Source organism: Fukomys damarensis, unplaced genomic scaffold, assembly GCF_012274545.1.
Source record: "Fukomys damarensis isolate Sample0158 unplaced genomic scaffold, DMR_v1.0_HiC HiC_scaffold_37, whole genome shotgun sequence".
In the NCBI taxonomy this organism is placed as follows: domain Eukaryota; kingdom Metazoa; phylum Chordata; class Mammalia; order Rodentia; family Bathyergidae; genus Fukomys; species Fukomys damarensis.
Window position 1 is genome coordinate 16,091,834 of NW_022900949.1, and position 15,113 is coordinate 16,106,946.

The following is a 15,113-nucleotide window of genomic DNA, read 5'->3' on the forward strand; positions in this document are numbered from 1 at the left end:
GGTAAGACAGAGCAATTCTGAGAGAAGAAAAGTTAAATGAAATACATAAGGTAATTCTGAAATATGGTGATGAGCAGAAAGAAGTTACCATACCAACAATGAGTAAAATGATTGAGAACATCAAGTTGTCCAAAAGATAAAAATGAGTAACACAATCAAATTTAACCCAAATAAAGGATTCATTATCCATTTTATGAGAACAATTTTTTTTCCAAGATTCAAAGTGAAAAATACAGTTGCTACAAAAATTAGTTACTTTCAGAGAATAAGAAAAAGAAATCAGTCCATTGATAGCTGAGGCAAGTATCTTGTTGTAATGTAAGATATAGCTACAAGAAAGGTGCAGATTTGCCCCAGAGCCACTACACATTTTAGGAAAAAACAGTTTTAACTTAAAAAAGTTTATTCCCGTCCAAATGTGTTTTATCTCTGAACCCCTGTAGAGAATTCCTATCTGGTCTTAACAAAATAATGTAGCATTTAGGGACAAAAATGCAGCCCAGCAACCCTGCACTGGAGGCCAAGATGGAGAAGACCTCATGGCAACAGTGGCCTTGCCCTTGGTGCTGTGGTACACAGGGAGGAAGGTGACCCACACGCTGCAGAACACCATCATGCTGAAAGTCGAACTTGTCTTCATTGAATGTGTCAGGAAGACTCCTGGCCAGGAAATCCAGAGTGAAGCCCACTAGGGCCAGGAGCCCAGGTATCCCAGAACACAGTAGAAGGCAGTGAGTGAGCCCTTGTTGCACACGATGATGATGTGGCATGTTCAGAGTGTTCATCTGTGTCAATGTAAGGTGGATTTCTTCCAATCCAGACTCCACAGAGAGTGAATTGGAACAGGCAGCAGGCAAAAATGATGTAGTTAGGTGCCCCTGATACCCACAGCTATCTCATCCTTCGGCCTGGAGCATTTACTTTGCAGGCCAGCACCACAGTGATAGTTTTTGCCAAGACAGTGGAAACAGCCACAGTGAACACAATTCCAAATGTGGTCTGCTGGAGTATGCAGGTGAGATGAGCAGCCTGTAATTGAGAGTCTGGTTGTTGGCCTTGACATTGGGAGTGTCTCTGTGCTTCACAAAGAGCTCAAGAACAACAGCTGTAAGAATAGCTAAGCTCAGAGCTGTGCCATCCAGAGTCTTCCCCAAGGGGTCTTCAAAAGCCAGAAAAGTGACAGATTTTTGGAGGCAGTGATATCTGTGAATGTAGGAATACTGATGGTCCGCACACTTCACACACTGCTGCATATCTAGTGAGAAATACAAATTTTTCTCAGTGCAGGTTTAGTAATTCCCTGTTATTCACAGCCTCCACCATTCAGCACACTGGGCCAGTAAAGTCTCCCTGTTCTCTTGTGTTGCTATAAAACTAATCATTTGGAATCAATACTGTTTTTGTTTTTTACAGTGCCATAACACTGCTAAAATTTATTTTCTTTGTTTTTATGGCATGTTCTTGAGTACAATTTTCCATTCTCACAATCCCTTAAAGATCTACTTGTCTAAACTAAATCTGTGCAGGAAATAACCTAGGTGTTCATTCAATGAGCAAGTACTCTTGATAACTCCCAATAGCTATATTTTCTAATCTCCAGGGAAATAAGTATATGCCATAACATTCTACAAGGTACACTAACTTTTCTGAGAAATTTGCAAGTTTTACCAAATAGCAGAGTGCAATTTTGATTTTGATTGGATGGTATTCTTAGAGCCATATAAAATATTAACATCTTATAATCATTAAACCTTTTGATTTAGAATTTTTGCCTTATAACTCATTTCAGTTTTGTTGTTCTTAATTTATTCCTATTATATATGTGTTGGTGAAAACTTTTTAAAACTGAGCATTTACTTTTCAATATTTCATAGCTTATGGTAGAGCAAATGTCTTTTAAATTCAAATTCTGAATTGTCATTGATGTGAAGAAAGAGATGTTTGAATATTAACCTGATAGTTAATCCATAATCAGTTCCATTGATGATTAATTTACCTAGATTTTCTCCTTTCACACTGGAATCATTGTAAAAATAGCACTGCTGTTTTCTCTTCCCAATACATGCTAATTTCTTTTCCTCACATTATTCTACTGGCTTTTATCTCTACCATACCGTAATGTAAATGTGGTGAAATAAAGCACTCCTGACTCATGTATGTTTTTAACATTGAATGATTCTGTAAACATTTCTGTGGAATCAACAAAGATTCCTCCTACTCTTAATTTTCTAAAATTTATTGTCATTCATGAATTATAGATAAGCACTCAATTGTATATATTATTTCATTTATTGATATTTTTAAGTTTTTTCTAGAATCTAGTGTCTTGATCTACATCAAGTAAGTGCAATTTGGCCACAAAGTAGCCTCCTTAAACTATAGCACATTTTAGGATGGGAATTGGGATTTTCATTTAAGAAGGAATGTTGCAAACTGGGTGTAAGCCTGCACACCTGTAATCTCAGTACTTAAGAGGCTGAGGAGGAGGATCTCTGCAAATTCCAGGACAGCCTGGGCTATATAATGAATTCAAGGCCATCCTGAACTACATGGAAAGATCCTCTTTCAAACAAAGAAACAGAGTTAAAAAAAAAAAACTTGCTTGTGATGTTTGATTTTCTATTGTTGCCCATGAGTAACACAATTCAAGCTTACTTGTAAGATGCATTCATTTTCCCATCTTCTACCTATCTGAAGGAGTTTGATTAATTTAGTAATGGTATTCTCTAGAATAGTTACAAAGTTCACCAGCTAAACTGTCAATTAACATAAAATTTGTGAGACAAAAACACAATTGAACTTTTAAAGCAGACGTGCTACTTTGAAAAATTTTGTTCAGTATTTGTGTAAATTCATGAATTTTGTTAACATTCCTAAGTACATTGATACTTATTTATATTCTCTTACAAAATGCTTTGTATTTTTGCAGATGTGTCTATTTTCAGTGCTTGCATATTTGCTTTCTAATTGATCTCTTTGTAGCTAATTTTATCAAGGGCTATTAATTTTATTTTGTTACTAAAATCAATTTTTTATGGCTTATAAGTGGTTATATTTCCCTGTTAGGTCTACTTCCCTGTTACTTCCATTATTATTCATATTTCCTTTTCTCTTCAATTTCTTGTTTTCTTTCTTATATTTGTGATGCAAAACTTTTGCTTATCTTTGCATAAACAAGTATTGCAAAATGCATACAAATATATGTCTCAGACAATTTTAGCTTGAACATACAGGGTTTAATGAGTGACATTTTCAATTTCAACTGTATAATTTTGGAATTTCTTTTCTGCCAATCATGATTTTGACAAATTTATTAAAACATAAAAGAATTGTTGCTAGGTACATTTTTTATTTGTGAACATGGTAAACAAAATGCAACTACTATATACAAAATTAGTATAAAATATATATTACACAAATGCATATATTTTGCATATGTATACTATATACATAGTGTGTGTGTGTGTGTGTGTGTGTGTGTGTGTGTATATATATATATATATAGAGAGAGAGAGAGAGAGAGAGAGAGTGCAAATCAACTTGTCCAATATATTGTTAATTTTGGCACGTTTCTAAAATATTGAAATCATAGAGTTAGATGAAATTAAGTCATCTGTCACTAATGAAAACTATGGAAAAGCCTATGCAGAAAGGTGATTCCAATCCATCATGATTTAATATAACAAATTCAAGTATTCACAAAGTGGTAATAATGATGTGTAAAATCTTCAGTATTGGTTTTCTATATACTCTATTCCATATCCCAACTACCCTCCCATGTTGAGTGTTTTAATAACATTGATCTTGGATTACTTATTGTGATGTGAATATTATAAGTGAGAATGTGTCATTTTGACTCTTCTATTGACCTTAGTTACAATTTATGTCCCTCTCATTCATCAAATATACTGCAATGTTACTTCTTCAATTAAATATAAAACATTATTCTTATGAGGCATAGTAGCACACACCTATAATTACAGCACTCAGAAGGCTGAGGCAGGAGGATCTCCATAAATTTGAGGTCAGCCTGGGCTACATAGTGAGTTCAATGTCAGACTGTACTACATTGAGAGACCCTGCCTCAAAAAGAAAACTCCAAAATAAATAAAGTGTTATTCCAAAATGATGTACATAGCATCATTTACTGAACCCCAGTCATTTTATTAGCCTTCCAATTATTATTGCAGATCTATGGCTTTAATTGCATTTTCTGTCATTGCATATTGCCTCCACTGCATATCTGTGAATTACAGTAGAGAAGGGCATGAAACCTCCTAAATGAGGTTATACTTATAATCACCATGTGATACATGAAAGACACACCTAGTTTTTAAATAAAACACACAACTTGTGAACATCTGAATTGTTTTGAAATAGTGTTAGGTCCTTGGAAGGGAAGCGTGTATAAATTTTATATACTCAATGTGATATAAATATATCTTAAAAGAAGGTGAAGTCTTCCTTTTTACCAACACTATGTATTGAAAGCTACAAAGAATATGAAACGTAAAAAACTGAATTGTTCAGAAATGGGGTATTTTGAAAATAGTGATTTGATGATTCTAGAAAAATAAATCAAGGAATGTTCAAGGGACAGAGTGTGTTTTTGAAAAGGGACATTGTATGGTGTAAAATAATTAGATCAAATACTAAAGGAAGAAGGAATTATATTTTAGCAAGCTGTTCACTCATTCTCCCATTTTCTAGTTGGAATGCAGGATAAACTGAGAAATGGAGAATTTCTCCAGAAAACACATACTCACCTGTCTCGTTGGAGATCTCATTATATGGGCAAGGGGAGCAATGGAAACAACAGGCAGCCTGTCCTTCCTAAGGGGATTTCCTGAACCCAGGATGACAGCTCTCAATGCACACAGAGCATGGAGTCTGAGGGAAATCAGATATGTTTTGATGACTTGTTCAGCTTATACCTAATACTTCAGTATTAGTGATAGAGTAAATTTAATAGGTAAAACTCCCATGTGTAGTGAATGCTATGAATATATAACATTTCTGAAAATATGATGAAAAAACTATATTCCTTTCTCATTCATCAAAAAGCTGATGAGGTGGGGGGCGGTTTGGGGAGAGGTGACAGGTCTGAGGAGGCGGGGCCACACCCAAAGCATGCAGCCCTGGAGGTGGAGGTACCCTTGGCTGAGGAGTAGGGTGGGGCTTTCGCCCATTTCCTGATAAAGGTCAATTAAGGTGGCGAGAGTGAGTAGCATTGTTTTTGTTTTTCATAAAAATTCGGAAAAGAGCAGAGCATGGTGGCACGGGCCTGTCATCCCAGTGCTCCTGAGGCTGAGGCAGGAATATCACCTCAAGGCCAGGCTGGGGCTATACAGTGAGTTCCAGACCAACTTGAACTAACATAGAGAGAACTCATCTCAAAAAACAACAACAAAAAAGGGCTGGAACAACCTGGTTGTCTATCAATAGGGAACTCAAAATAATCTATGGTCTAATCCACAAAGGGATAGAAAGTAGCTGTGAAACGAGAATACCAGACAGGAGCTTATGCAGAATGAACTATGTATCCAGGTGAGGAGGACGGCAAAGAAGGGACCAGTGTCTAAAAAGTGGGATGAAATATGCCAGTTTTACTGTAGAAATCAGCATGGAGAGTCCTTAAGAAACTAAAACTAGAGGTTCCATTTGACCCAGCTATTCCCTCTCTTGGTATCTTCCTGAAAAAATTAAAAGCATCATACTTTAATGGTATATGTACACCAATTTTTATAGCAGCACAGTTTGTATCAGCTGCATCTTGGAAACTGCCCAAATGCTCATCAACAAATGAATGGATAAAGATGTGGTTTCCATACAAAGGAGTAGTATTCTGTCATAAAGAAGGATAAGTTTGAGACATTTCTAGCTAAATGGATGCTACTTGAAAGCTTACTCTTAGGTGAAATAAATCAGAAACACATGAAAAAAAAGCTGATGAATAAGAAAAATTTAAACTAAACTGTGACTTTTGAACTTCCATACATGAACATTTCCTAAGGTAAGGCAAGGAAAAAACATGGCACAATTTTGTTATTTATGAGTAGTGAAATGCATTACAATTCCATCTGAATTACCTCTGTAATTCCTGTGCCCCACTCTATCATACCCTCATTTAGAGACAATTGTTTAGTACGTGGCACATGTGGGGGAAACTGTCCTACTTTCATTATAAGTTACAGAATTTCAGTACCTTTTTCAGTGTTGTTCTTCACATTCAGAAAACTAACCGCTTTAATTTCAAAGGGCTAAGCTCTGAAAGAAGCTGTTTCCTGGGGAAAACTGTAGTTTAAACCGCAGAAGGACTCTGCAGAGTATTTTTCTAACTTCAAACTGAAGCTATCACCAAGTATACAGAATTCTGGAGACTTGTGTGCACTCAGAGCTGCTAGGCACTCTCTTAGGCCTGAAGGGCTTCTCTGCTAAAAGTGCCTCACATCAGTGTTTTAATCTCTGCCAGGCAGAGTGCTACAAACAAAAAGGAATACAGTTGTACTCCACATAAGATGTGGACTTCACTGGTAAACTCACAGCATTGCAGCACCTTTCTCTGGGTAATACATCACATTCAGGAAACAAACCGCTTGGGTTTCAAAGGTTTAAGCCTCAATAGAAGCTGTTTCCTGGGGAAAACTATTGTTTAAACTGCAGAAGCACTCTGAGAATGGGTTTGTGCTCTATGATCAACTGAACCTATCCCCACGTATACAGGATTCTGGAGCCTTGTGTGCAGTCAGAGCTACTAGGCACACTCTTAGGCCTTGAGGGCTTTTCTGGTAAAGTGGCTCAAAACAGTGTTTCTTTCTCTGCCAGGCAGAGACCTACAAACAAAAAGGAATACAGTTGTCATCCTTATAAGATGTGGAATGGTAATCTCTCAGCGTTGCAGCACCTTTCTCTGGAGTACTTCACATTCAGGAAACTAACCACTTTGGTTTCAAAGTGCTAAGCGGTGAAAGAAGCTGTTTCCCAGGGAAAACTGCAGTTAAAACTGCAGAAGCACTATGCCAAGTGGGTTTGTGTTCTACCTTCAAACTGAACCTATCCCCAAGTATACAGAATTCTGGAGTCTTGTGTGCACTCAGAGCTGCTAGGCACTCTCTTAGGCTTTAAGGGCTTTTCTGGTAAAGAGCCTCAAAACAGTGTTTCAATCTCTGCCAAACAGAGACCTACAAACAAAAAGGAATACAGTTGTACTCTTTATAAGGTGTGGACTTCACTGATAAACTCACAAGTTGCAGCACCTATCTCTGAGGAGTACTTCACATTCAGGAAACGAAGTGCTTTGGCATCCAAGGGCTAAGCAGTGAAAGAAGCTGTTTCCCAGGGAAAACAGCAGTTTACACTGCAGAAGCACTCTGCCAAGTGCATTTGTATTCTACCTTGAAACTGAACCTATCCCCAAGAATACAGGATTCTGGAGGCTTGTGTGCACTCAGAGCTGCTAGGTACTATCTTAGGCCTTAAGGGCTTTTCTGGTAAACTGCCTCAAAACAGTGTTTCAATCTCTGCCAGGCAGAGACCTACAAACAAAAAGGAATACAATTGTACTCCATATAAGGTGGGGACTTCTCTGGTAAACTCACAGCGTTGGAGCAACTATCTCTGTGGAGTAGTTCACATTCAGGAAACTAACTTCTTTGGTATCAAAGGGCTAAGCAGCAAATGAAGCTGTTTCCTGGGGATACTGCAGTTTAAACCACAGAAGCACTGTGCAACTGGATTTGTGTTCTACCTTCAAACTGAACCTATCCCCAAGTATACAGGACTCTAGAGGCTTGTGAGCACTTAGAGCTGCTAGGCACTCTCTTAGGCCTGAAGGGCTTTTCTGCTACACGTGCCTCACAACTTTATTTCAATCTTTGCCAGGCAGAGCCCTACAAAAAAAAGGAATACAGTTCTACTCCTTATAATTCGTGGACTTCACAAGTAAACTCACAGCATTGTAGCACCTTTCTCTGTGGAGAATTTCAATTTCAGGAAACTAACCGCTTTGGTTTCAAAGTGCTAAGCAGCGAAAGAAGCTGTTTCCCAGGGAAAACTGCAATTTAAACTACCAAAGTACTCTGTTGAGTGCGTTTCTGATTTACCTTCAAACTAAACCTATCCCCAAGTATACAAGATTCTGGAGCATTGTGAGCACTCAGAGCTGTGAGGCACTCTCTTAGACCTTAAGGGCTTTTCTAATCAGGAGCCTCAAAACACTGTTTTAATCTCTGCCAGCAGAGACCTACATCAAAAAGGAATACAGTTGTACTCCTTTAAGGTGTGGACTTCACTGATAAACACAGTATTGCACCAAATTTCTCTGTGGAGTATTTCACATTCATGAAACTAACACTTTGGTTTCAAATGGCAAAGCACGGAAAGAAGCTGTTTCCCTGGGAAAACTGCAGTTTAAACCAGAGAAGCACTATGCCAAGTCATTTGTGTTCTACCTTCGTACTGAACCTATCCCCAAGTATACAGGATTCTGGAGGCTTTTGCACACTCAGAGCTACTAGTCACGCTCTTAGGCTTTAAGGAATTTTCTGGTAAAGTACCTCACAGCAGTGTTTCACTCTCTGCCAGGCAGAGACTTAGAAACACAAAGGAATACAGTTGTACGCCTTATAAGGTGTAGACTTCATTGGTAGTCTCTCAGCATTGCACCACCTTTCTCTTTAGAGTACTTCATATTCAGGAAACTAACTACTTTGGTTTCAAACTGCTAAGCAGGGAAAAAAAGCTGCTTCGGGGGAAAATTGCAGTTTAAACCGCAGAAGCACTCCACCAAGCGCATATTTGTTCTACTTTCAAACGGAACCTATCCCCAAGAATACAGGATTCAGGAGGCTTGTGTGCACTCAGAGCTGCTAGGCACTCTCTCAGGTGTGAAGGGCTTTTCTGGAAAAGTGCCTCACAACAGTGTTTTAATCTCTGCCAGGCAGAGACCAATAAGCAAAGAGGAATGTAGTGGTACTCCTTACAAGTTGAGGACTTCACTGGTAAACTCAAAGTGTTGCAGCATTTTCTCTGCGGAGCACTTCACATTCAGGAAACTGACCGCTTTCACTTTAAATGGCTAAGGGGCGAAAGTACCTGTTTCCTGGGGAAAACTTCACGTTAAACCTCAGAAGCCCTCTGCAAAGTGTGTTTGTGTTCTAACGTCAAACTGAACCTATACCCAAGTTTACAGAGTTCTGGAGGCTTCTGTGCACTCACAGTTGCTAGGCACTCGTTTAGTCCCGAAGGGCTTTTCTGTTACAAGTGCCTCACAAAAGGGTTTTAATCTAGGCCAGACACAGACCTACAGACAAAAAGGAATAGTGTTGTACTCCACATAAGATGTGGACTTCACTGGTAAACTCACAGAGTTGTAGCAACTTTCTCTGTGGAGCACTTCACATTCATGAAACTGACCGCTTTTGAGTTAAATGGCTAAGTGGTGAAAGAAGCTGTTTCCCTGGGAAAACTGCACTTTAAACCAAAGCAGCTCTCTGCAAAATGTGTTTGTGTTCCAACGTCAAACTGAACCTATTACGAAGTATACACAGTTCTGGAGGACTGTGTGCACTCACAGCTGCCAGGCACTATATTAGGCCTAAAGGGCTTTTCTGCTACAAGTGCCTCACAACAGTGTTTCAATCCCTGCTAGGCAGAAACCTACAAACAAAAAGGAATACAGTTGTACTCCACATAAACTGTGGACGTCACTGGTAAGCTCACAGAGTTGCAGCACCTTTCTCTGTGGAGCACTTCACATTCATGAAACTGACCCCTTTCGCTTTAAACAGCTAAGAGGAGAAAAAAGCTCTTTCCCACGGAAAACTGCACTTTAAACCCAAGAAGCCCTCTATGAAGTGCATTTGTGTTCTAACGTCAAAATGAACCTAACACCAACTCTGCAGACTTCTGGAATTTGTGAGCACTCACAGATGCTAGGCACTCTCTTAGGCCTGAAGGGCTTTTAGGCTACAAGTGCCTCACAACAGCATTTCAATCTCTGCCAGGAAGAGAACTACAAACAAAAAGAAATACATTTGTACTCCACATAAGCTGTGCATTTCACTGGTAAACTCACAAAGTTGCAGCACCTTTCTCTGTGCAGCACTTCACATTCATGAAACTGACCGCTTTAGCTTTGAATGGCTAAGCAGCGAAAGAAGCTGTTTCCCAGAGAAAACCTAACATTAAATCGCAGAAGGCCTCTGCAAAGTGCGTTTGTGTACTAAAGTCAAACTGAACCTATCATCAAGTATACAGAGTTTTGGAGGCTTGTGTGCACTCAGAGCTACAAGGCAATCTCTTATGCCTGAAGGGCTTTTCTGCTAAAAGGGCTTCACAACAGTGTTTCAATCTCTGCCAGGCAGAGACCTACAAATGAAATGGAATACAGTTTTACTCCACATGAGATGTGGATTTCACTGGTAAACTCACAGAGTTACACCATCTTTCTCTGAGGAGCGCTTCACATTCATGAAACTCACCACTTTCGCTTTAAATGGCTAAGTGGCGAAAGAAGCTGTTTCCCAGGGAAAACAGCACTTTAAATCACAGACGTCCACTGCAAAGTGCGTTTGTGTTCTAATGTCAAACTGAATCTCTCACCAAGTATACAGAGTTCTGGAAGCTTGAGTGCACTCAGAGCTGTTAGGCACTCTCTTAGGCCTGAACTGCTTTTCTGCTACAAGTGCATCACAGCAGTGTTTCAATCTCTGCGAGGCACAGACCTACGAACAAAAAGGAATACAGTTGTACTCCACATAAGCTGTGGACTTCACTGGTACACTCACAGAGTTGCAGCACCTTTCTCTGTGGAGCACTTCACTTTCATGAAACTGACCGCTTTCGCTTTGAAGGGCTAAGAGGTGAAAGAAGCTGTTTCCCTTGGAAAACTGCACTATAAACTGCAGAGGACCTCTGCAAAGTGGGTTTGTGTTCAAAGTAATATTGAACCCATCACAAAGTATACAGAGTTCTGGAGGCTTGTGTGAATTCAGAGCTGCTAGGCACTCTCTTAGGCCTGAAGGGCTTTTCTGCTACAAGAGCCTCACAACACTGTTTCAATCTCTGCCAGGCAGAGACCTACAAACAAAAAGGAATACAGTTCTACTCATCATAAGCTGTGGACTTCACTGATACACTCACAGAGTTGCAACACCTTTCTCTGTGGAGCACTTCACACTCATGAAACTGACCGCTTTTGCTTTAAAAGGATAAGCAGTGAAACAAACTGTTTACCAGGAAAAACCTCACTTTAAACCACAGAAGACCTCTGCAAAGTGCGTTTGTGTTCTAATGTCAATCTGAACCTATCACCAACTATATAGATATCTGGAGGCTTGTGTCCACTCAGAGCTGCTAGGCACTCTCTTAGGCCTGAAGGGCTTTTCTGCTACAAGTGCCTCACAACAGTGTTTCAATCTCTGCTATGTAGAGACCTATAAACAAAAAGGAATATATTTGTACTCCCCATAAGCAGTGGAATTCACTGGTAAACTCAGAGAGTTGCAGCACCTTTCTCTGTGGAGCACTTCATATTCATGAAACTGACCACTTTTGCTTTCCACTGCTAAGCAGCTGAAGAAGCTGTTTCCTGGAGAAAACTGTACTTTAAACCTCAGAAGCCCTCTGAAAAGTGCGTTTGTGTTCTAACATCAAACTGAACCTATCACCAAGTATACAGAGATCTGGAGGCTTGTGTGCACTCAGAGCTGCTAGGCAATCTCTAAGGCCTTAAGGGCTTTTCTGCTACAAGTGCTTCATAACACTGCCTCACTCTCTACAAGAAAGAGTCCAACAAACAAAAAGGAAAATAGTTTTACTCCACATAAGCTGTGGACATCACTGATAAACTCACAGAGATGCAGCACCTTTCTCTGTGGAGCACTTCACATACCCGAAACTGACCACTTTCGCTTTAAACGGCTAAGCGACGAAAGAAGCTATTTTCGGGGGAAAACTGCACTTTAAACCAGCGAAGCCCTCTGGAAAGTGCGTTTGTGTTCTAATATCAAACTGAACCTATCACCAAGTATACAGAGTTCTGGAGGGCTGCGTGCACTCAGAGCTGCTCGGCAATCTCTTAGGCCTGAAGGGCTTTTCTGCTACAAGAGCCTCACAACAGTGTTTCAATCTCTGCCAGGCAGAGACCTACAAACAAAAAGGAATACAGTTCTACTCCACATAAGCTGTGGACTTCACTGGTACACTCACAGAGTTGCAGCAACGTTCTCTGTGGAGCACTTCACATTCATGAAAGTGACCGCTTTCTCTTTCAACTACTAAGAGGTGAAAGAAGCTGTTTAGAGGGGAAAATTGCATTTTAATCCGCAGAAGTCCTCTGCATAGTACGTTTGTGTTCTAACGTCAAACTGAACCTATCACCAAGTATACAGAGTTATGAGGTCTTGCGTGCACTCAGAGATGCTGGGCACTCTCTTAGGCCTGAAGGACTTTTCAGCTACAAGTGCCTCACAACAGTGTTTCCATTTCTGCCAGGCAGAGACCTACAAACAAAAAGGACTACAGTTGTACTCCCCATTAGAAGTGGACTTCACTGGTAAACTCACAGAGCTGCAGCACCTTTCTCTGTGGAGTACTTCACATTGCTGAAACTGACCGCTTTCGCTTTAAAAAGCTAAGCGGCGACAGAAGCTGTTTCCCAGGGAAAACTGCACTTTAAACCGCAGAAGCCCTCTGCAAAGTGCGTTTGAGTTCTTACATCAATCTGAACCTATCACCAACTATATAGAGTTCTGCAGGCTTGTGTTCACTCAGAGCTGCTGGGCACTCTCTTAGGCCTGAAGTGCTATTCTGCTGGAAGTGCCTCACAATAGTGTTTCAATCTCTGCCAGGTAGAGACCTACAAACAAAAAGGAATACTGCTGTACTCCCCATAAGCTGTGGAATTCACTGGTAAACACACAGAGTATCAGCACTTTTCTCTGTGGAGCTCTTCACATTCATGAAGCTGACCGATGTCACTTTAAACGGCTAAGCTGCGAAAGAAACTGTTTCCCGGGGAAAACTGCACTTTAAACCGCAGAAACCCTCTGCAAAGTGCATTTGTGTTCCAACATCAAACTGAACCTATCACCAAGTATACAGAGTTGAGGAGGCTTGTGTGCACTCACAGCAGCTATGCACCCTCTTAGGCCTGAAGGGCTTTTCTGCTGCAAGTACCTCACAACAGTGTTTCCCTCTCTGCCAGGCGGAGACCTACAAACTAAAAGGAATATAGTTTTCCTCCACTTAAGCTGAGGACTTCACTAGTAAACACACAGAGATGCAGCACCTTTCTCTGTGCAGCACTTCACATTCATGAAACTCACCGCTTTCGCTTTAAATGGCTGAGCTGCGATAGCAACTGTTTCCAACTGAAAACTGCACTTTAACCTAGCAGAAGCTCTATGCAAAGTACGTTTGTGGTCTAACGTAAAAGTGATCCTATCACCAAATATACAGAGTTCTGGAGGCTTGTGTGCAATCAGAGCTGCTAGGCACTCTGTTAGGCCTGAAGGGCTTCTCTGCTGCAAGGGCCTCACAACAGTGTATCAGTCTGTGCCAGGCAGAGATCACAAACAAAAGGACTACAGTTGTACTCCACATAAGCTGTGCACTTCACTGGTAACCTCACAGAGTTGCAGCACCTTTCTCAGCGGAGCACTTCACGTTCATGAAATTTCCTGCTTTTGCTTTAAACGAATAAGTGGGGAAAGAAGCTGTTTCCCGGGGAAAACTGCACTTTAATCCACAGAAGCCCTCTGCAAAGTGCGTTTGTGTTCTAACATCAAACTGAACCTATCACCACCTATGCACAGTTCTGTAGGCTTGTGTGCAGTCAGAGTTGCTAGGCAGTCTCTTAGGCCTGAAGGGCTTTTCTGCCACAAGTGCCTCACAACAGTGTTTAAATCTCTGCCAGGCAGTGACCTACAAACAAAAAGGAATACAGTTCGACTCCACATAAGATGTAGACTTCACTGGTAAACTCACAGTGTGGCAGCACCTTTCTCTATTGAGTACTTCACATTCATGAAACTGACTGCTTTCTGTTTAAACGGATAAGCGCGGAAAGAGGCTGTTTCCCATGGAAAACTGCACCTTAAACCACAGAGGTCCTCTGCAAAGTGCATTTGTGTTCCAACGTCAAACTGAACCTATCACCAAGTATACAGAGTTCTGGAGGGCTGCGTGCACTCAGAGCTGCTAGGCCCTCCCTTAGGCCTGAAGGGCTTTTCTGCTACAAGAGCCTCACAGCAGTGTTTCAATCTCTGCCAGGCAGAGACAAACAAACAAAAAGGAATACAGTTGTACTCCACATAAGCTGTGGACTTCACTGGTAAACTCACAGAGTTGCAGCACCTTTCTCTGTGGAGTACTTCACGTTCATGAAACTGACCGCTTTCGCTTTCAACTACTAAGAGGTGAAAGAAGCTGTTTAGAGGGCAAAATTGCATTTTAATCCACAGAAGTCCTCTGCATAGTGCGTTTGTGTTCCAACGTCAACCTGAACCTATCACCAAGTATACAGAGTTCTGAAATCTTGCGTGGACTCAGAGATGGTGGATACTCTCTTAGGCCTGAAGGACTTTTCTGCTAGAAGTGCCTCACAACAGTGTTTCCATTTCTGCCAGGCAGAGACCTACAAACAAAAACAAATACAATGATACTCCACATAAGATGTGGATTTCTCTGGTAAACTCACAGAGTTGCAGCACCTTTCTCTGTGGAGCACTTCACATTCATGAAACTGATCGCTTTCGCTTTAAATGGCTAAGTAGCAAAAAAAGCTGTTTCCCAGGGAAAACCTCACTTTAAACTGCAGAAGCCCTCCGCAAAGTGCCTTTCAGTTCTTACATCAATCTGAACCTATCACCAACTATATATAGTTCTGCAGGCTTGTGTTCACTCAGAGCTAATGGGCACTCTCTTAGGCCTGAAGGACTATTGTGGTACAAGTGCTTCACAACAGTGTTTCAATCTCTGCCAGGAAGAGACCTACAAACAAAAAGGAATACAATTGAACTGCACATAAGATGTGGATTTCACTGGTAAACTCACAGAGTTGCAGCACATTTCTCTGTGGAGTACTTCACATTCATGAAACTGACCGCTTT

General features: G+C 40.7%; 1 pseudogene; it reads right to left on the reverse strand.

Moving 5' to 3' along the window:
* Positions 1-392: 392 nt before the first annotated feature.
* Positions 393-15,113, reverse strand: part of LOC104855164 — a 20,522-nt pseudogene continuing 5,801 nt past the window's right edge.